The sequence below is a fragment of the Hydractinia symbiolongicarpus genome, chromosome 11, assembly GCF_029227915.1.
Source record: "Hydractinia symbiolongicarpus strain clone_291-10 chromosome 11, HSymV2.1, whole genome shotgun sequence".
In the NCBI taxonomy this organism is placed as follows: Eukaryota; Metazoa; Cnidaria; class Hydrozoa; order Anthoathecata; family Hydractiniidae; genus Hydractinia; species Hydractinia symbiolongicarpus.
The window spans coordinates 18,917,601-18,939,107 of NC_079885.1; the positions used below are offsets into that span (position 1 = coordinate 18,917,601).

Here is a 21,507-nt window from a genome sequence, read left to right on the forward strand (position 1 = left end):
GGTAGTTGTTCCACTTTAGTTGACCTGTTCTGAACTAAGATTAACAACACATCGATCACGATAAGACTCGAACCCACAATCTTCAGATTCGAGGTCGGACGCCTTATCCATTAGGGCACGCGATCATATCAACGTACACGTTACGCAACAACATCTGGTTGGCATCAAACAAAGCTCAATGCCAGTAATTTCTATGTTAATGACAACCCTAGCCCGTCTGTGTACAAATGTTTTAATTAATTGACTGGTTCCTACGTGTAATTTCAAGGCTATGCTGCAGCCAGAAGAAATTCAGTATATTAGCGACGGCTGGCAAGAATGCACAAACTAACGATGGCTGTAAAATGGTTGACAATGAATTTTGCGAGGAATATATCAAGGGCTGACAATGATTCATTGTAAAATTGATTAGAGAAACAAGAATGCCAGTATTAAATGTACTTATTAGTAGCATGTCCCAAGCCATGTTACGAAATCCAGTTTTATTGGGAACAGATTTGTCAATTTTAGAAAGCCGTGCCACTGGGTGGTTGTTCCACTTATGTAGACCTGTTCTGAACTAAGAGTAACAACACATCGATCACGATAAGACTCGAACCCACAATCTTCAGATTCGAGCTAGGACGCCTTATCCATTAGGGCACGCGATCATATCAACGTACACGTTACGCAACAACATCTGGTTGGCATCAAACAAAGCTCAATGCCAGTAATTTCTATTTTAATGACAACACTATCCCGTCTGTGTACAAATGTTTTAATTAATTGACTGGTTCCTACGTGTAATTTCAAGGCTATGCTGCAGCCAGAAGAAATTCAGTATATTAGCGACGGCTGGCAAGAATGCACAAACTAACGATGGCTGTAAAATGGTTGACAATGAATTTTACGAGGAATATATCAAGGGCTGACAATGATTCATTGTAAATTTCATTAGAAAAACAAGAATGCCAGTATTAAATGTACTTATTATTAGCATGTCCCAAGCCATGTTACGAAATCCAGTTTTATTGGGAACAGATTTGTCAATTTTAGAAAGCCGTGCCACTGGGTAGTTGTTCCACTTATGTAGACCTGTTCTGAACTAAAATTAACAACACATCGATCACGATGAGACTCGAACCCACAATCTTCCGATTCGAAGTCGGACGCCTTATCCATTAGGCCACGCCATCATATCAACGTACGCGTTACGCAACAATATCTGGTTGGCATCAAACAAAGTTCAATGCCAGTAATTTCTATGTTAATGACAACCGCAGCGCGTCTGTGTACAAATGTGTTAATTAATTTACTGGTTCCTCCGTGTAATTTCATGGCTCTGCTGCGGCCAGAGGAATTGCTGTATGTTAGCGACAGCTGGCAGGAATGTAAAACTAATGATGGCTGTAAAATGGTTGACAATGAATCATACGAGAAATTTTTCAGGGGCTGACAACGATTCATTGGATATTTGAATAGAAAAACAAGAATGCGAGTATTAAATGTTTTTATAGGTAGCATGTCACAAGCCATGTTACGAAATTGACTTTAATTGGGAACAGATTTGTCAATTTATAGAAAGCGCATGCCACTGGGTAGCTTCTCCAATTTAGTAGACTTGTTCTCAACTAAGATTAAAAACACATCGATCACGATGGGACTGGAACCCACAATCTTTCGATTCGAAATCGATCGCCTTATCCATTAGGCCGCGCGATCAGATCAACGTACGCGTTACGCAACAAAATCTGGTTGGCATCAAACAAAGCTCAATGCCAGTAATTTCTATGTTACAGGCAACCCTGGCACGTCTGTGTACAAATGTGTTAATTAATTGACTGGCACCTCCGTGTAATTTCATGGCTATGCCGCCGCCAGAGGAAATGCTGTATATTAGCGATGGCTTGCAAGAATGCACAAACTATTGATGGCCGTAAAAATGGTTGACAATGAATTTTACGAGGAATATTTCAAGGGCTGACAACGATTTATTGGATATTTGTAGAGCAAAAACAAGAATGCGAGTATTAAATGTTTTTATAGGTAGCATGTCACAAGCCATGTTAGGAAATGGACTTTAATTGGGAACAGATTTGTCAATTTTTAGAAAGCGCATGCCACTGGGTAGTTGTTCCACTTTAGTATACCTGTTCTGAACTAAAATTAACAACACATCGATCACGATGGGACTCGAACCCACATTCTTCCGATTCGAAGTCGGACGCCTTATCCATTAGGCCACGCGATCATATCAAGGTATGCGTTACGCAACAATATCTGGTTGGCATCAAACAAAGTTCAATGCCAGTAATTTCTTTGTTAATGACAATCGCAGCGCGTCTGTGTACAAATGTGTTAATTAATTTACTGGTTCCTCCGTGTAATTTCATGACTCTGCTGCAGCCAGAGGATTTGCTGTATATTAGCGATGGCTGGCAAGTATGCACAAACTAACGATGGCTGTAAAATGGGTAACAACGAATTTTAGGAGGAACATATCAAAGGCTGACAATGATTCATTGCAAGATTGATTAGAGAAACAAGAATACCAGTGTTAAATGTACCTATTAGTAGCATTTCACAAGCCATGTTACGAAATCCAGTTTTATTGGGAACAGATTTGTCAATTTTAAAGAAGCGCATGGCGCTGGGAATTCTTTCCACTTTAGTAGACTTGTTCTCAACTAAGATTAACAATACGTCGACCACAATGGGATTCGACCCACAATCGTCCGATTCGAAGTTTGACGCCCTATCCATTAGGCCACCCGATCATTTCAACGTACACGTTACGCAACAAAATTTGGTTGGAATAAAACAAAACTCATTCGCCAATGTATTCTATGTTAATGACAACCGTGGCGCGTCTGTGTACAAATGTGTTACTTAATTTACTGGTACCTCCGTGTAATTTCGTGGCTATGCTGCGGCCAGAGGAATTGCTGTATATTAGAGACGGCTGGCAAGAATGCACAAACTAACGATGGCTGTAAAATGCTTGACAATGAATTTTACGAGGAATATATCAAAGGCTGACAATGATTCATTGCAAGATTGATTAGAGAAACAACAATACCAGTGTTAAATGTACCTATTAGTAGCATGTCGCAAGCCATGTTACGAAATTCTCTTTTATTGGGAACAGATTTGTCAATTTTTAGAAAGCGCATGCCACTGGGTAGTTGTTCCACTTTAGTAGACCTGTTCTGAACTAAAATTAACAACACATCAATCACGATGGGACTCGAACCCACAATCTTCCGATTCGAAGTCGGACGCATTATCCATTAGGCCACGCGATCATATCAACGTACACGTTACGCAACAAAATTTGGTTAGTAAAAAACAAAACTCATTCGTCAATAATTTCTATGTTAATGACAACCGTAGCGCGACTGTGTCCAAATGTGTTAGTTAATTTACTGGTTCCTCCGTGTAATTTCATGGCTCTGCTGCAGCCAGAGGATTTGCTGTATGTTAGCGACAGCTGGCAAGAATGTAAAACTAACGATGGCTGTAAAATGGTTGACAATGATTTATACGAGAAATTTTTCGGGGGCTGACAACGATTCATTGGATATTTGAATAGAAAAACAAGAATGCGAGTATTAAATGTTTTTATAGCTAGCATGTCACAAGCCATGTTACAAAATTGACTTTAATTGGGAACAGATTTGTCGGTTTTCAGGAATCGCATGCCACTGGGTAGTTTCTCCACTTTAGTAGACTTGTTTTTAACTAAGATTACCAGCACATCGATCACGATAGGACTCGAACACACAATCTTCCGATTCAAAGTCGGACACCTTATCCATTAGGCCACGCGATCATGTCAATGTACGCGTTACGCAACAATATCTGGTTGACATCAAACAAAGTTCAATGCCAGTAATTTCTATGTTAATGACAACCGCAGCGCGTCTGTGTACAAATGTGTTAATTAAATGACTGGTACCTCCGTGTAATTTCGTGGCTATGCTGCGGCCAGAGGAATTGCTGTATATTAGAGACGGCTGACAAGAATGCACAAACTAACGATGGCTGTAAAATGTTTGACAATGAATTTTACGAGGAATATATTAAGGGCTGACAATGATTCATTGCAAATTTGATTAGAGAAACAAGAATGCCAGAGTTAAATGTACCTATTAGTAGCATGTCGCAAGCCATGTTAAGAAATTCACTTTTACTGGAAACAGATTTGTCAATTTTTAGAAAGCACATGCCACTGGGTAGTTGTTCCACTTTAGTAGACCTGTTCTGAACTAAAATTAACAACACATCGATCACGATGGGACTCGAACCCACAATCTTTCGATTCGAAGTCGGACGCCTTATCCATTAGGCCACGCGATCATTTCAACGTACACGTTACGCAACAAAATTTGGTTAGTATAAAACAAAACTCATTCGTCAATAATTTCTATGTTAATGACAACCGTAGCGCGTCTGTGTACAAAGGTTTTATTTAATTGACTGGTTCCTCCGTGTAATTTCAAAGCTATGCCGAAGCCAGAGGAAATGTTGTATATTAGCGACGGCTGGCAAGAATGCACAAACTAACGATGGCTGTAAAATGGTTGACAACGAATTTTACGAGGAATATATCAAGGGCTGACAATAATTCATTGTAAAATTGATTAGAGAAACAAGAATGCCAGTGTTAAATGTACCTATTAGTAGCATGTCGCAAGCCATGTTAAGAAATTCACTTTTACTGGAAACAGATTTGTCAATTTTTAGAAAGCGCATGCCACTGGGTAGTTGTTCCACTTTAGTAGACCTGTTCTGAACTAAAACTAACAACACATCGATCACGATGGGACTCGAACCCACAATCTTGCGATTCGAAGTCGGAAGCTTTATCCATTAGGCCACGCGATCATATCAACGTACACGCTACGCAACAAAATTTGGTTGGTATAAAACAAAACTCATTCGTCAATAATTTCTATGTTAATGACAACCGTAGCGCGTCTGTGTACAAATGTTTTAATTAATTTACTGGTTCCTCCGTGTAATTTCATGGCTCTGCCGCAGCCAGAGGAAATGCTGTATATTAGCGACGGCTGGCAAGAATGCACAAACTAACGATGGCTGTAAAATGGTTGACAACGAATTCTACGAGGAATATGTCAAGGGCTGACAATGATTCATTGTAAATTTGATTAGAGAAACAAGAATGCCAGTGTTAAATGTACCTATTAGTAGCATGTCGCAAGCCATGTTACGAAATTCACTTTAATTGGGAACAGGTTTGTCAATTTTTAGAAAGCGCATGCCACTGGGTAGTTGTTCCACTTTAGTAAACCTGTTCTGAACTAAAATTAACAACACATCGATCACGATGGGACTCGAACCCACAATCTTCCGATTCGAAGTCGGACGCCTTATCAATTAGGCCACGCGATCATATCAACGTACACGTTACGCAACAAAATTTGGTTAGTATAAAACAAAACTCATTCGCCAATAATTTCTATGTTAATAACAACCGCAGCGCGTCTGTGTACAAATATGTTAATTAATTTACTGGTTCCTCCGTGTAATTTCATGGCTCTGCTGAGGCCAGAGGAATTGCTGTATGTTAGCGACAGCTGGCAAGAATGTAAAACTAACGATGGCTGTAATATGGTTGTCAATGATTTATACGAGAAATTTTCCAGGGGCTGACAACTATTCATTGGATATTTGAATAGAAAAACAAGAATGCGAGTATTAAATGTTTTTATAAGTAGCATGTCACAAGCCATGTTACGAAATTGACTTTAATTGGGAAGAGACTTGTCAATTTTTAGAAAGCGCATGCCACTGGGTAGTTGTTCCACTTTAGTAGACCTGTTCTGAACTAAAATTAACAACACATCGATCACGATGGGACTCGAACCCACAATCTTCCGATTCGAAGTCGGACGCTTTATCCATTAGGCCACGCGATCATATCAACGTACACGTTACGCAACAAAATTTGGTTGGTATAAAACAAAACTCATTCGTCAATAATTTCTATGTTAATGACAACCGTAGCGCGTCTGTGTACAAATGTTTTAATTAATTTACTGGTTCCTCCGTGTAATTTCATGGCTCTGCTGCAGCCAGATGATATGCTGTATGCTAGCGACAGCTGGCAAGTATGTAAAACTAACGATGGCTGTGAAATGGTTGACAATGATTTATAAGAGAAATTTTTCAGGGGCTGACAACGATTCATTGGATATTTGATTAGAAAAACAAGAGTGCGAGTATTAAATGTTTTTATTGGTAGCATGTCATAAGTCATGTTAGGAAATTCACTTTTATTGGGAACAGATTTGTCAATTTTTAGAAAGCGCATGCCACTGGGTAGTTGTCCCACTTTAGTAGACCTGTTCTGAACTAAGATTGACAACACATCGATCACAATGAGACTCGAACCCACAATCTTCCGATTTGAAGTCGGACGCCTTATCCATTAGGCCACGCGATTATATCAACGTACGCGTTACGCAACAAAACCTGGTTGGCATCAAAGAAAGCTCAATAGCAGTAATTTCTATGTTAATGACAACCCTAGCGCGTCTGTGTACAAATGTTTTAATTAATTTACTGGTTCCTCCGTGTAATTTCATGGCTCTGCTGCAGCTGGAGGAATTGCTGTATGTTAGCGACAGCTGGCAAGAATGTAAAACTAACGATGGCTGTAAAATGGTTGACAATGATTTATACGAGAAATTTTTCAGGGGCTGACAACGATTCATTGGATATTTGATTAGAAAAACAAAAATGCCAGAGTTAAATGTACCTATTAGTAGCATGTCGCAAGCCATGTTACAAAATATACTTTTACTGGGAACAGATTTGTCAATTTTTAGAAAGCGCATGCCACTGGGTAGTTGTTCCACTTTAGTAGATCTGTTCTGAACTAAGATTAACAACACATCGATCACAATGAGACTCGAACCCACAATCTTCCGATTCGAAGTCGGACGCCTTATCCATTAGGCCACGCGATCATGTCAACGTACGCGTTACGCAATAAAACCTGGTTGGCATCAAAAAAAGCTCAATAGCAGTATTTTCCATGTTAATGACAACCGTAGCGCGTCTGTGTACAAATGTGTTAATTAATTTACTGGTTCCTCCGTGTATTTTCAAAGCTATGCCGCAGCCAGAGGAAATGCTGTATATTAGCGACGGCTGGCACGAATGCACAAACTAACGATGGCTGTAAAATGGTTGACAACGAATTTTACGAGGAATATATCAAGGGCTTACAATGATTCATTGTAAAATTGATTAGAGAAACAAGAATGCCAGTGGTAAATGTACCTATTAGTAGCATGTCGCAAGCCATGTTAAGAAATTCACTTTTACTGGAAACAGATTTGTCAATTTTTAGAAAGCGCATGCCACTGGGTAGTTGTTCCACTTTAGTAGACCTGAACTAAAATTAACAACACATCGATCACGATGGGACTTGAACCCACAATCTTTCGATTCGAAGTCGGACGCCTTATCCATTAGGCCACGCGATCATATCAAGGTACACGTTACGCAACAAAATTTCGTTAGTATAAAACAAAACTCATTCGTCAATAATTTCTATGTTAATGACAACCGTAGCGCGTCTGTGTACAAATGTTTTATGTAATTTACTGGTTCCTCCGTGTAAGTCATGGCTCTGCTGCAGCCAGAGGAATTGCTGTATGTTAGCGACAGCTGGCAAGTATGTAAAACTAGCGATGGCTGTAAAATGGTTGACAATGATTTATACGAGAAATTTTTCAGGGGCTGACAACGATTCATTGGATATTTGATTAGAAAAACAAGAGTGCGAGTATTAAATGTTTTTATTGGTAGCATGTCATAAGCCATGTTAGGAAATTCACTTTTAATGGGAACAGATTTGTCAATTTTTAGAAAGCGCATGCCACTGGGTAGTTGTTCCACTTTAGTAGACCTGTTCTGAACTAAGATTGACAACACATCGATCACAATGGGACTCGAACCCACAATCTTCCGATTCGAAGTCGGACGCCTTATCAATTAGGCCACGGGATCATATCAACGTACACGTTACGCAATAAAATTTGGTTAGTATAAAACAAAACTCATTCGCCAGTAATTTCTATGTTAATAACAACCCTAGCGCGTCTGTGTACAAATGTGTTAATTAATTTACTGGTTCCTCCGTGTAATTTCATGGCTCTGCTGAGGCCAGAGGAATTGCTGTATGTTAGCGACAGCTGGCAAGAATGTAAAACTAACGATGGCTGTAAAATGGTTGACAATGATTTATACGAGAAATTTTCCAGGGGCTGACAACGATTCATTGGATACTTGAATAGAAAAACAAGAATGCGAGTATTAAATGTTTTTATAAGTAGCATGTCACAAGCCATGTTACGAAATTGACTTTAATTGGGAACAGACTTGTCAATTTTTAGAAAGCGCATGCCACTGGGTAGTTGTTCCACTTTAGTAGACCTGTTCTGAACTAAGATTGACAACACATCGATCACAATGAGACTCGAACCCACAATCGTCCGATTCGAAGTCGGACGCCTTATCCATTAGGCCACGCGATTATATCATCCTACGCGTTACGCAACAAAACCTGGTTGGCATCAAAGAAAGCTCAATAGCAGTAATTTCTATGTTAATGACAACCCTAGCGCGTCCTTGTACAAATGTTTTAATTAATTGAATGGTTCCTCCGTGTAATTTCAAAGCTATGCCGCAGCCAGAGGAAATGCTGTATATTAGCGACGGCTGGCAAGAATGCACAAACTAACGATGGCTGTAAAATGGTTGACAACGAATTCTACGAGGAATATGTCAAGGGCTGACAATGATTCAATGTAAATTTGATTAGAGAAACAAGAATGCCAGTGTTAAATGTACCTATTAGTAGCATGTCGCAAGCCATGTTACGAAATTCACTTTAATTGGGAACAGATTTGTCAATTTTTAGAAAGCGCATGCCACTGGGTAGTTGTTCCACTTTAGTAGACCTGTTCTGAACTAAAATTAACAACACATCGATCACGATGGTACTCGAACCCACAATCTTCCAATTCGAAGTCGGACGCCTTATCAATTAGGCCACGCGATCATATCAACGTACACGTTACGCAACAAAATTTGGTTAGTATAAAACAAAACTCATTCGTCAATAATTTATATGTTAATGACAACCGTAGCGCGTCTGTGTACAAATGTTTTAATTAATTTACTGGTTCCTCCGTGTAAGTCATGGCTCTGCTGCAGCCAGAGGAATTGCTGTATGTTAGCGACAGCTGGCAAGTATGTAAAACTAGCGATGGCTGTAAAATGGTTGACAATGATTTATACGAGAAATTTTTCAGGGGCTGAAAACGATTCATTGGATATTTGATTAGAAAAACAAGAGTGCGAGTATTAAATGTTTTTATTGGTAGCATGTCATAAGCCATGTTAGGAAATTCACTTTTATTGGGAACAGATTTGTCAATTTTTAGAAAGCGCATGCCACTGGGTAGTTGTTCCACTTTAGTAGACCTGTTCTGAACTAAGATTGACAACACATCGATCACGATGGGACTCGAACCCAAAATTTTCCGATTCGAAGTCGGACGCCTTATCAATTAGGCCACGCGATCATATCAACGTACACGTTACGCAACAAAATTTGGTTAGTATAAAACAAAACTCATTCGCCAATAATTTCTATGTTAATAACAACCCTAGCGCGTCTGTGTACAAATGTGTTAATTAATTTACTGGTTCCTCCGTGTAATTTCATGGATCTGCTGAGGCCAGAGGAATTGCTGTATGTTAGCGACAGCTGGCAAGAATGTAAAACTAACGATGGCTGTAAAATGGTTGACAATGATTTATACGAGAAATTTTCCAGGGGCTGACAACGATTCATTGGATATTTGAATAGAAAAACAAGAATGCGAGTATTAAATGTTTTTATAAGTAGATGTCACAAGCCATGTTACGAAATTGACTTTAATTGGGAACAGACTTGTCAATTTTTAGAAAGCGCATGCCAATGGGTAGTTGTTCCACTTTAGTAGACCTGTTCTGAACTAAGATTGACAACACATCGATCACAATGAGACTCGAACCCACAATCTTCCGATTCGAAGTCGGACGCCTTATCCATTAGGCCACGCGATTATATCATCCTACGCGTTACGCAACAAAACCTGGTTGGCATCAAAGAAAGCTCAATAGCAGTAATTTCTATGTTAATGACAAACCTAGCGCGTCCTTGTACAAATGTTTTAATTAATTGACTGGTTCCTCCGTGTATTTTCAAAGCTATGCCGCAGCCAGAGGAAATGCTGTATATTAGCGACGGCTGGCACGAATGCACAAACTAACGATTGCTGTAAAATGGTTGACAACGAATTTTACGAGGAATATATCAAGGGCTGACAATGATTCATTGTAAAATTGATTAGAGAAACAAGAATGCCAGTGGTAAATGTACCTATTAGTAGCATGTCGCAAGCCATGTTAAGAAATTCACTTTTACTGGAAACAGATTTGTCAATTTTTAGAAAGCGCATGCCACTGGGTAGTTGTTCCACTTTAGTAGACCTGTTCTGAACTAAAATTAACAACACATCGATCACGATGGTACTCGAACCCACAATCTTCCAATTCGAAGTCGGACGCCTTATCAATTAGGCCACGCGATCATATCAACGTACACGTTACGCAACAAAATTTGGTTAGTATAAAACAAAACTCATTCGTCAATAATTTATATGTTAATGACAACCGTAGCGCGTCTGTGTACAAATGTTTTAATTAATTTACTGGTTCCTCCGTGTAAGTCATGGCTCTGCTGCAGCCAGAGGAATTGCTGTATGTTAGCGACAGCTGGCAAGTATGTAAAACTAGCGATGGCTGTAAAATGGTTGACAATGATTTATAGGAGAAATTTTTCAGGGGCTGAAAACGATTCATTGGATATTTGATTAGAAAAACAAGAGTGCGAGTATTAAATGTTTTTATTGGTAGCATGTCATAAGCCATGTTAGGAAATTCACTTTTATTGGGAACAGATTTTAATTTTTTAGAAAGCGCATGCCACTGGGTAGTTGTTCCACTTTAGTAGACCTGTTCTGAACTAAAATTAACAACACATCGATCACGATGGGACTCGAACCCACAATCTTTCGATTCGAAGTCGGACGCCTTATCCATTAGGCCACGCGATCATATCAAGGTACACGTTACGCAACAAAATTTGGTTAGTATAAAACAAAACTCATTCGTCAATAATTTCTATGTTAATGACAACCGTAGCGCGTCTGTGTACAAATGTGTTAATTAATTTACTGGTTCCTCCGTGTAATTTCATGGCTCTGCTGCAGCCAGAGGAATTGTTGTATGTTAGCGACAGCTGGCAAGAATATAAAACTAACGATGGCTGTAAAATGGTTGACAATGATTTATACGAGAAATTTTTCAGAGGCTGACAACGATTCATTGGATATTTGATTAGAAAACGGGAGTGCGAGTATTAAATGTTTTTATTGGTAGCATGTCATAAGCCATGTTAGGAAATTCACTTTTATTGGGAATAAATTTGTCAATTTTTAGAAAGCACATGCCACTGGGTAGTTGTTCTACTTTAGTAGACCTGTTCCGAACTAAGATTAACAACACATCGATCACAATGAGACTCGAACCCACAATCTTCCGATTCGAAGTCGGACGCCTTATCCATTAGGCCACGCGATCATTTCAACGTACACGTTACGCAACAAAATTTGGTTGGCATCAAACAAAGCTCAATAGCAGTAATTTCTATGTTAATGAAAACCCTAGTGCGTCTGTGTACAAAGGTTTTAATTAATTGACTGGTTCCTCCGTGTAATTTCAAAGCAATGCCGCAGCCAGAGGAAATGCTGTATATTAGCGACGGCTGGCAAGAATGCACAAACTAACGATGGCTGTAAAATGGTTGACAACGAATTCTACGAGGAATATGTCAAGGGCTGACAATGATTCATTGTAAATTTGATTAGAGAAACAAGAATGCCAGTGTTAAATGTACCTATTAGTAGCATGTCGCAAGCCATGTTACGAAATTCACTTTAATTGGGAACAGATTTGTCAATTTTTAGAAAGCGCATGCCACTGGGTAGTTGTTCCACTTTAGTAGACCTGTTCTGAACTAAAATTAACAACACATCGATCACGATGGGACTCGAACCCACAATCTTCCGATTCGAAGTCGGACGCCTTATCAATTAGGCCACGCGATCATATCAACGTACACGTTACGCAACAAAATTTGGTTAGTATAAAACAAAACTCATTCGCCAATAATTTCTATGTTAATAACAACCCTAGCGCGTCTGTGTACAAATGTGTTAAATAATTTACTGGTTCCTCCGTGTAATTTCATGGCTCTGCTGCAGCCAGAGGAATTGCTGTATGTTAGCGACAGCTGGCAAGTATGTAAAACTAACGATGGCTGTAAAATGGTTGACAATGATTTATACGAGAAATTTTTCAGGGGCTGACAACGATTCATTGGATATTTGATTAGAAAAACAAGAGTGCGAGTATTAAATGTTTTTATTGGTAGCATGTCATAAGCCATGTTAGGAAATTCACTTTTATTGGGAACAGATTTGTCAATTTTTAGAAAGCGCATGCCACTGGGTAGTTGTTCCACTTTAGTAGACCTGTTCTGAACTAAGATTGACAACACATCGATCACAATGAGACTCGAACCAACAATCTTCCGATTCGAAGTCGGACGCCTTATCCATTAGGCCACGCGATTATATCAACGTACGCGTTACGCAACAAAACCTGGTTGGCATCAAAGAAAGCTCAATAGCAGTAATTTCTATGTTAATGACAACCCTAGCGCGTCCTTGTACAAATGTTTTAATTAATTGACTGGTTCCTCCGTGTCATTTCAAAGCTATGTCGCAGCCAGAGGAAATGCTGCATATTAGCGACGGCTGGCAAGAATGCACAAACTAACGATGGCTGTAAAATGGTTGACAACGAATTTTACGAGGAATATATCAAGGGCTGACAATGATTCATTGCAAATGTGATTAGAAAAACAAGAATGCCAGAGTTAAATGTACCTATTAGTAGCATGTCGCAAGCCATGTTACAAAATTGACTTTTATTGGGAACAGATTTGTCAATTTTTAGAAAGCGCATGCCACTGGGTAGTTGTTCCACTTTAGTAGATCTGTTCTGAACTAAGATTAACAACACATCGATCACAATGAGACTCGAACCCACAATCTTCCGATTCGAAGTCGGACGCCTTATCCATTAGGCCACGCGATCATATCAACGTACGCGTTACGCAAAAAAACCCGGTTGGCAGCAAAAAAAGCTCAATAGCAGTAATTTCTATGTTAATGACAACCGCAGCGCGTCTGTGTACAAATGTGTTAATTAAATGACTGGTACCTCCGTGTAATTTCGTTGCTATGCTTCGGCCAGAAGAATTGCTGTATATTAAAGACGGCTGGCAAGAATGCACAAACTAACGATGGCTGTAAAATGGTTGACAATGAATTTTTCGAGGAATGTATCAAGGGATGACAATGATTCATTGTAATTTTGATTAGAAAAACAAGAATGCCAGTGTTAAATGTACCTATTAGCAGCATGTCGCAAGCCATGTTACGAAATTCACTTTTATTGGGAACAGATTTGTCAATTTTTAGAAAGCGCATGCCACTGGGTAGTTGTTCCACTTTAGTAGACTTGTTCTGAACTAAAATTAGCAACACATCGATCACGATGGGACTCGAACCCACAATCTTCCGATTCGAAGTCAGACGCCTTATCCATTAGGCCACGCGATCATATCAACGTACACGTTACGCAACAAAATTTGGTTAGTATAAAACAAAACTCATTCGTTAATAATTTCTATGTTAATGACAACCATAGCGCGTCTGTGTACAAATGTGTTAATTAATTTACTGGTTCCTCCGTGTAATTTCATGGCTCTGCTGCAGCCAGAGGAATTGCTGTAAGTTAGCGACAGCTGGCAAGAATGTAAAACTAACGATGGCTGTAAAATGGTTGACAATGATTTATACGAGAAATTTTTCAGGGGCTGACAATGATTCATTGGATATTTGAATAGAAAAACAAGAATGCGAGTTTTAAATGTTTTTATAGGTAGCATGTCACAAGCCATGTTACGAAATTGACTTTAATTGGGAACAGATTTGTCAATTTTTAGAAAGCGCATGCCACTGGGTAGTTGTTCCACTTTAGTAGACTTGTTTTGAACTAAGCTTAACAACACATCGATCACGATGGGTCTCGAACCCACAATCTTCCGATTCGAAGTCGGACGCCTTATCCATTAGGCCACGCGATCATATCAACGTACGCGTTACGCAACAAAATCTGGTTGGCGTCAAACAAAGCTCAATAGCAGTAATTTCTATGTTATTGACAACCCTAGCGCGTCTGTGCACAAATGTTTTAATTAATTGACTGGTTCCTCCAGGTAATTTCAAAGCCATGCCGCAGCCAGAGGAAATGCTGTATATTAGCGATTGCTGGCAAGATTGCACAAACTAACGATGGCTGTAAAATGGTTGACAATGAATTTTGCGAGGAATATATCAAGGGCTGACAATGATTCATTGTAAATTTGATTAGAGAAACAAGAATGCCGGTGTTAAATGTACTTAATAGTAGCATGTCACAAGCCATATTACGAAATCCAGTTTTATTGGGAACAGATTTGACAATTATAAAGAAGCGCATGGCGCTGGGAATTCTTTCCACTTTAGTAGACTTGTTCTCAACTAAGATTAACAATACGTCGACCACAATGAGACTCGAACCCACAATCTTCCGATGCGAAGTCGGACGCCTTATCCATTAGGCCACGCGATCATATCAACGTACGCGTTACGCAATAAAACCTGGTTGGCATCGAAAAAAGCTCAATGGCAGTAATTTCTATGTTAATGACAACCGCAGCGCGTCTGTGTACAAATGTGTTAATTAAATAACTGGTACCTCCGTGTAATTTCGTTGCTATGCTTCGGCCAGAAGAATTGCTGTATATTAAAGACGGCTGGCAAGAAAGCACAAACTAACGATGGCTGTAAAATGGTTGACAATGAATTTTACGAGGAATGTATCAAGGGATGACAATGATTCATTGTAAATTTGATTAGAGAAACAAGAATGCCAGTGTTAAATGTACCTATTAGTAGCATGTCGCAAGCCATGTTACGAAATTCACTTTTATTGGGAACAGATTTGACAATTATAAAGAAGCGCATGGCGCTGGGAATTCTTTCCACTTTAGTAGTCTTGTTCTCAACTAAGATTAACAATACGTCGACCAAAATGGGACTCGACCCACAATCGTCCGATTCAAAGTCGGACGCCCTATCCATTAGGCCACCCGATCATATCAACGTACACCATACGCAATAAAATTTGGTTGGAATGAAACAAAACTCATTCGCCGATAATTTCTATGTTAATGACAACCGTAGCACGTCTGTGTACAAATGTGTTACTTAATTTACTGGTTCCTCCATGTAATTTCATGGCTCTGCTGCGGCCAGAGGAATTGCTGTATGTTAGCGACAGCTGGCAAGAGTGTAAAACTAACGATGGCTGTATAATGGTTTACAATGAATTATACGAGGAATTTTTCAGGGGCTGACAACGATTCATTGGATATTTGATTAGAAAAACAAGAGTGCGAGTATTAAATGTTTTTATTGGTAGCATGTAATAAGCCATTTTAGGAAATTCACTTTTATTGGGAACAGATTTGTCAATTTTTAGAAAGCCCATGCCACTGGGTAGTTGTTCCGCTTTGTAGACCTATTCTGAACTAAGATTAACAACACATCGATTACAATGAGACTCGAACCCACAATCTTCCGATTCGAAGTCGGACGCCTTATCCATTAGGCCACGCGATCATATCAACGTTCGCGTTACGCAACATAATCTGGTTGGCATCAAACAAAGCTCAATACCAGAAATTTCTATGTTAATGACAACCCTAGCCCGTCTGTGTACAAATGTTTTAATTAATTGACTGGTTCTTCCGTGTAATTTCATGGCTCTGCTGCGGCCAGAGGAATTGCTGTATGTTAGCGACAGCTGGCAAGAATGTAAAACTAACGATGGCTGTAAAATGGTTGACAATGATTTATACGGGGAAGTTTTCAGGGGCTGACAACAATTCAATGTAAATTTGATTAAAGAAACAAGAATGTCAGTGTTAAATGTACCTATTAGTAGTATGTCGCAAGCCATGTTACGAAATCCACTTTTATTGGGAACAGATTTGTCGGTTTTCAGGAATCGCATGCCACTGGGTAGTTTCTCCACATTAGTAGACTTGTTCTCAACTAAGATTAACAACACATCAATCACGATGGGACTCGAACTCACAATCTTCCGATTCGAAGTCGGACGCCTTATCCATTAGGCCACGCGATCATATCAACGTACGCGTTACGCAACAAAGTCTGGTTGGCATCAAACAAAGCTCAATGCCAGTAATTTCTATATTACAGGCAACCCTGGCACGTCTGTGTACAAATGTGTTAATTAATTGACTGGCACCTCCGTGTAATTTCATGGCTATGCCGCCGCCAGAGGAAATGCTGTATATTAGCGATGGCTGGCAAGAATGCACAAACAAACGATGGCTGTAAAAATGGTTGACAATGAATTTTACGAGGAATATTTCAAGGGCTGTCAACGTTTCATTGAAAATATGAATGGAGAAACAAGAATGCCTGTATTTAATGTACTTATTATTAGCATGTCCCAAGCCATGTTACGAAATCCAGTTTTATTGGGAACAGAATTTGTCAATTTTCAAGAAGCGCATGGCGCTGGGAATTCTTTCCACTTTAGTAGACTTGTTCTCAACTAAGATTAACAACACATCAATCACAATGGGACTCGAACTCACAATCTTCCGATTCGAAGTCGGACGCCTTATCCATTAGGCCACGTGATCATATCAACGTACGCGTTACGCAACAAAGTCTGGTTGGCATCAAACAAAGCTCAATGCCAGTAATTTCTATGTTACAGGCAACCCTGGCACGTCTGTGTACAAATGTGTTAATTAATTGACTGGCACCTCCGTGTAATTTCATGGCTATGCCGCCGCCAGAGGAAATGCTGTATATTAGCGATGGCTGGCAAGAATGCACAAACTAACGATGGCTGTAAAATGGTTGACAACGAATTTTGCGAGGAATACTTCAAGGGCTGGCAGCGTTTCATTGTAAATATGATTAGAGAGACAAGAATGCCAGAATTAAGTGTACTTATTAGTAGCATGTCACAAGCCATGTTACGAAATCAAGTTTTATTGGGAACAGATTTGTGAATTTTTAAGAAGCGCATGGCGCTGGGAATTCTTTCCACTTTAGTAGACTTGTTCTCAACTAAGATTAACAACACATCAATCACAATGGGACTCGAACTCACAATCTTCCGATTCGAAGTCGGACGCCTTATCCATTAGGCCACGCGATCATATCAACGTACGCGTTACGCAACAAAGTCTGGTTGGCATCAAACAAAGCTCAATGCCAGTAATTTCTATGTTACAGGCAACCCTGGCACGTCTGTGTACAAATGTGTTAATTAATTGACTGCCACCTCCGTGTAATTTGATGGCTATGCCGCCGCCAGAGGAAATGCTGTATATTAGCGATGGCTGGCAAGAATGCACAAACTAACGATGGCTGTAAAATGGTTGACAACGAATTTTGCGAGGAATACTTCAAGGGCTGGCAGCGTTTCATTGTAAATATGATTAGAGGGACAAGAATGCCAGAATTAAGTGTACTTATTAGTAGCATGTCACAAGCCATGTTACAAAATCAAGTTTTATTGGGAACAGATTTGTGAATTTTTAAGAAGCGCATGGCGCTGGGAATTCTTTCCACTTTAGTAGACTTGTTCTCAACTAAGATTAACAATACGTCGACCACAATGGGACTCGAAGCCACAATCGTCCGATTCAAAGTCGTACGCCCTATTCAATAGGCAACGCGATCATATCAACGTACACGTTGCGCAAAATAATTTGGTTGGTATGAAACAAAACTCATTTGCCAATAATTTCTATGTTAATGACAACCGTAGCGCGTCTGTGTAAAAATGTGTTAATTAATTTACTGGTTCCTCCGTGTAATTTCATTGCTCTGCTGCGGCCAGAGGGTTTGCTGTTTGTTAGCGACAGCTGGCAAGAATGTAAAATTAACGATGGCTGTAAAATGGTTGACAATGATTTATACGGGGAATTTTTCAGGAGCTGACAACGATTGATTGGATATTTGATTAGAAAAACAAGAATGCGAGTATTAAATGTTTTAATTGGTTGCATGTTCCAAGCCATGTTACGAAGTTCTCTTTTATTGGGAACAGATTTGTAAATTTTTAGAAAGCGCATGCCACTGGGTAGTTGTTCCACTTTAGTAGACTTGTTCTCAACTAAGATTAACAACACATTGATCACGATGGAACTCGAACCCACAACCTTCCGATTTGAATGCCACTGGGTAGTTTCTCCACATTAGTAGACTTGTTCTCAACTAAGATTAACAACACATCAATCACGATGGGACTCGAACTCACAATCTTCCGATTCGAAGTCGGACGCCTTATCCATTAGGCCACGCGATCATATCAACGTACGCGTTACGCAACAAAGTCTGGTTGGCATCAAACAAAGCTCAATGCCAGTAATTTCTATGTTACAGGCAACCCTGGCACGTCTGTGTACAAATGTGTTAATTAATTGACTGGCACCTCCGTGTAATTTCATGACTATGCCGCCGCCAGAGGAAATGCTGTATATTAGCGATGGCTGGCAAGAATGCACAAACAAACGATGGCTGTAAAAATGGTTGACAATGAATTTTACGAGGAATATTTCAAGGGCTGGCAACGTTTCATTGAAAATATGAATGGAGAAACAAGAATGCCTGTATTAAATGTACTTATTAGTAGCATGTCCCAAGCCATGTTACGAAATCCAGTTTTATTGGGAACAGAATTTGTCAATTTTCAAGAAGCGCATGGCGCTGGGAATTCTTTCCACTTTAGTAGACTTGTTCTCAACTAAGATTAACAACACATCAATCACAATGGGACTCGAACTCACAATCTTCCGATTCGAAGTCGGACGCCTTATCCATTAGGCCACGCGATCATATCAACGTACGCGTTACGCAACAAAATCTGGTTGGCATCAAACAAAGCTCAATGCCAGTAATTTCTATGTTACAGGCAACCCTGGCACGTCTGTGTACAAATGTGTTAATTAATTGACTGGCACCTCCGTGTAGTTTCATGGCTATGCCGCCGCCAGAGGAAATGCTGTATATTAGCGATGGCTGGCAAGAATGCACAAACTAACGATGGCTGTTAAATGGTTGACAACGAATTTTGCGAGGAATACTTCAAGGGCTGGCAGCGTTTCATTGTAAATATGATTAGAGGGACAAGAATGCCAGAATTAAGTGTACTTATTAGTAGCATGTCACAAGCCATGTTACGAAATCAAGTTTTATTGGGAACAGATTTGTGAATTTTTAAGAAGCGCATGGCGCTGGGAATTCTTTCCACTTTAGTAGACTTGTTCTCAACTAAGATTAACAATACGTCGACCACAATGGGACTCGAAGCCACAATCGTCCGATTCAAAGTCGTACGCCCTATTCAATAGGCAACGCGATCATATCAACGTACACGTTGCGCAAAAAAATTTGGTTGGTATGAAACAAAACTCATTTGCCAATAATTTCTATGTTAATGACAACCGTAGCGCGTCTGTGTAAAAATGTGTTAATTAATTTACTGGTTCCTCCGTGTAATTTCATTGCTCTGCTGCGGCCAGAGGATTTGCTGTTTGTTAGCGACAGCTGGCAAGAATGTAAAATTAACGATGGCTGTAAAATGGTTGACAATGATTTATACGGGGAATTTTTCAGGAGCTGACAACGATTGATTGGATATTTGATTAGAAAAACAAGAATGCGAGTATTAAATGTTTTTATTGGTTGCATGTTCCAAGCCATGTTACGAAGTTCACTTTTATTGGGAACAGATTTGTCAATTTTTAGAAAGCGCATGCCACTGGGTAGTTGTTCCACTTTAGTAGACTTGTTCTCAACTAAGATTAACAACACATTGATCACGATGGAACTCGAACCCACAACCTTCCGATTTGAAGTCGGACGCCTTATCCAGTAGGCCACGCGATCCTTTCAATGTACGCGTAACGCAACAAAATTTGGTTGGCGTAAAAAAACACTCATTCACCAATAATTTCTATGTTAATGACAACCCTTACTCGTCTGTGTACAAATGTTTTAATTAATTGACTGGTTCCTCCGTGCAATTTCAAGGCTATGCCGCCGCCAGAGAAAATGCTGTATCTTAGCGATGGCTGGCAAGAATGCACAAACTAACGATGCCTGTAAAATGATTGACAATGAATTTTACGAGGAATATTTCAAGGGCTGACAACGATTCATTGTAAATTTGATTTGAAAAACAAGAATGCTTGCATTAAATGTACTTATTAGAAGCATGTCACGAAAGCCATTTTTATTGTGAAAAGATTTCTGAAATCTTAGGAAGCGCATGCTACTGGGAAGTTTTTTCCATTTTAGTAGACTTGTTTTCAACTAAGATTAACAACACATCGATCACGATGGGACTCGAACCCACAATCAGCCGATTCGAAGTCGGACGCCTTATCCGTTAGGCCACGTAATCGCATCAACGTACGCGTTACGCAACAAAATCTGGTTGACATCAAACAAAGCTCAATGCCAGTAATTTTTATGTTAATGATAGCCCTAGCGCGGCTGTGTACAAATGTGTTATTTAATTGACTGGTACCTCCGTGTAACTTCAAGGCTATGCTGCAGTCGGAAGAAATGCTGTATATTAGCCACGGCTGGCAAGAATGCACAAACTAAAGATGGCTGTAAAATGGTTGACAATGACTTTTACGAGGAGTTTATCAAGGGCTGGCAACGATTCATTGAAAGTTTGATTAGAGAAACAAGAATGCTTGTATTAATTGTACTTATTAGTAGCATGTCACAAGCCATGTTACGCAATCCACTTTTATTGGGAACAGATTTGTCAGTTTCCAGGAAGCGCATGCCACTGTGAAGTTTTTCCACTTTAGTAGACTTGTTCTCAACTAAGATTAACAATACGTCGATCACAATGGGACTCGAAACCACGATCGTCCGATTTGAAGTCGGACGCTTTATCCATTATGCCACACAATCATATCAACGTACGCGTTACACAACAAAATCTGGTTGGCATCAAACAACGCCCATTACCAGTACTATGTTAATGACTACCGTAGTGCGTCTGTGTACAAATGTATCAATTCATCGACAAGTGCCTTTGTGTAATTTCATGGCTGTGCTGCGACCAGAAGAATTGCTGCACATAAGCCATGGCTGGCAAGAATGGTGAGATTATGTATGCCTATAACAATTTTGA

The 21,507-nt window shown here is 39.6% G+C and overlaps 23 non-coding genes across 23 annotated transcripts; all 23 read right to left on the reverse strand.

Annotated features, from left to right (window-relative positions):
* Positions 1 to 1,102: 1,102 nt before the first annotated feature.
* On the reverse strand, positions 1,103 to 1,175 carry Trnar-ucg (transfer RNA arginine (anticodon UCG)). Its single transcript has one exon. It is a non-coding gene; the product is annotated as a tRNA-Arg (tRNA).
* Positions 1,176 to 2,157: 982 nt separating this feature from the next.
* On the reverse strand, positions 2,158 to 2,230 carry Trnar-ucg (transfer RNA arginine (anticodon UCG)). Its single transcript has one exon. It is a non-coding gene; the product is annotated as a tRNA-Arg (tRNA).
* A 981-nt stretch (positions 2,231 to 3,211) lies between these two features.
* Trnar-ucg (transfer RNA arginine (anticodon UCG)) lies at positions 3,212 to 3,284 on the reverse strand. Its single transcript has one exon. It is a non-coding gene; the product is annotated as a tRNA-Arg (tRNA).
* Positions 3,285 to 4,265: 981 nt separating this feature from the next.
* Trnar-ucg (transfer RNA arginine (anticodon UCG)) lies at positions 4,266 to 4,338 on the reverse strand. The gene has a single exon. It is a non-coding gene; the product is annotated as a tRNA-Arg (tRNA).
* A 983-nt stretch (positions 4,339 to 5,321) lies between these two features.
* Trnar-ucg (transfer RNA arginine (anticodon UCG)) lies at positions 5,322 to 5,394 on the reverse strand. Its single transcript has one exon. It is a non-coding gene; the product is annotated as a tRNA-Arg (tRNA).
* Positions 5,395 to 5,848: 454 nt separating this feature from the next.
* On the reverse strand, positions 5,849 to 5,921 carry Trnar-ucg (transfer RNA arginine (anticodon UCG)). Its single transcript has one exon. It is a non-coding gene; the product is annotated as a tRNA-Arg (tRNA).
* Positions 5,922 to 6,901: 980 nt separating this feature from the next.
* Positions 6,902 to 6,974, reverse strand: Trnar-ucg (transfer RNA arginine (anticodon UCG)). The gene has a single exon. It is a non-coding gene; the product is annotated as a tRNA-Arg (tRNA).
* Positions 6,975 to 7,423: 449 nt separating this feature from the next.
* Positions 7,424 to 7,496, reverse strand: Trnar-ucg (transfer RNA arginine (anticodon UCG)). The gene has a single exon. It is a non-coding gene; the product is annotated as a tRNA-Arg (tRNA).
* Positions 7,497 to 7,949: 453 nt separating this feature from the next.
* On the reverse strand, positions 7,950 to 8,022 carry Trnar-ucg (transfer RNA arginine (anticodon UCG)). Its single transcript has one exon. It is a non-coding gene; the product is annotated as a tRNA-Arg (tRNA).
* Positions 8,023 to 9,529: 1,507 nt separating this feature from the next.
* Positions 9,530 to 9,602, reverse strand: Trnar-ucg (transfer RNA arginine (anticodon UCG)). The gene has a single exon. It is a non-coding gene; the product is annotated as a tRNA-Arg (tRNA).
* Positions 9,603 to 11,107: 1,505 nt separating this feature from the next.
* Trnar-ucg (transfer RNA arginine (anticodon UCG)) lies at positions 11,108 to 11,180 on the reverse strand. Its single transcript has one exon. It is a non-coding gene; the product is annotated as a tRNA-Arg (tRNA).
* A 453-nt stretch (positions 11,181 to 11,633) lies between these two features.
* Positions 11,634 to 11,706, reverse strand: Trnar-ucg (transfer RNA arginine (anticodon UCG)). Its single transcript has one exon. It is a non-coding gene; the product is annotated as a tRNA-Arg (tRNA).
* A 454-nt stretch (positions 11,707 to 12,160) lies between these two features.
* Positions 12,161 to 12,233, reverse strand: Trnar-ucg (transfer RNA arginine (anticodon UCG)). Its single transcript has one exon. It is a non-coding gene; the product is annotated as a tRNA-Arg (tRNA).
* Positions 12,234 to 13,214: 981 nt separating this feature from the next.
* On the reverse strand, positions 13,215 to 13,287 carry Trnar-ucg (transfer RNA arginine (anticodon UCG)). The gene has a single exon. It is a non-coding gene; the product is annotated as a tRNA-Arg (tRNA).
* Positions 13,288 to 13,741: 454 nt separating this feature from the next.
* On the reverse strand, positions 13,742 to 13,814 carry Trnar-ucg (transfer RNA arginine (anticodon UCG)). The gene has a single exon. It is a non-coding gene; the product is annotated as a tRNA-Arg (tRNA).
* Positions 13,815 to 14,268: 454 nt separating this feature from the next.
* Positions 14,269 to 14,341, reverse strand: Trnar-ucg (transfer RNA arginine (anticodon UCG)). The gene has a single exon. It is a non-coding gene; the product is annotated as a tRNA-Arg (tRNA).
* A 1,506-nt stretch (positions 14,342 to 15,847) lies between these two features.
* Trnar-ucg (transfer RNA arginine (anticodon UCG)) lies at positions 15,848 to 15,920 on the reverse strand. Its single transcript has one exon. It is a non-coding gene; the product is annotated as a tRNA-Arg (tRNA).
* Positions 15,921 to 16,373: 453 nt separating this feature from the next.
* Positions 16,374 to 16,446, reverse strand: Trnar-ucg (transfer RNA arginine (anticodon UCG)). Its single transcript has one exon. It is a non-coding gene; the product is annotated as a tRNA-Arg (tRNA).
* A 456-nt stretch (positions 16,447 to 16,902) lies between these two features.
* On the reverse strand, positions 16,903 to 16,975 carry Trnar-ucg (transfer RNA arginine (anticodon UCG)). Its single transcript has one exon. It is a non-coding gene; the product is annotated as a tRNA-Arg (tRNA).
* Positions 16,976 to 17,429: 454 nt separating this feature from the next.
* Trnar-ucg (transfer RNA arginine (anticodon UCG)) lies at positions 17,430 to 17,502 on the reverse strand. The gene has a single exon. It is a non-coding gene; the product is annotated as a tRNA-Arg (tRNA).
* A 1,082-nt stretch (positions 17,503 to 18,584) lies between these two features.
* Trnar-ucg (transfer RNA arginine (anticodon UCG)) lies at positions 18,585 to 18,657 on the reverse strand. The gene has a single exon. It is a non-coding gene; the product is annotated as a tRNA-Arg (tRNA).
* Positions 18,658 to 19,113: 456 nt separating this feature from the next.
* Positions 19,114 to 19,186, reverse strand: Trnar-ucg (transfer RNA arginine (anticodon UCG)). Its single transcript has one exon. It is a non-coding gene; the product is annotated as a tRNA-Arg (tRNA).
* A 1,498-nt stretch (positions 19,187 to 20,684) lies between these two features.
* Trnar-ucg (transfer RNA arginine (anticodon UCG)) lies at positions 20,685 to 20,757 on the reverse strand. The gene has a single exon. It is a non-coding gene; the product is annotated as a tRNA-Arg (tRNA).
* Positions 20,758 to 21,507: the final 750 nt, after the last annotated feature.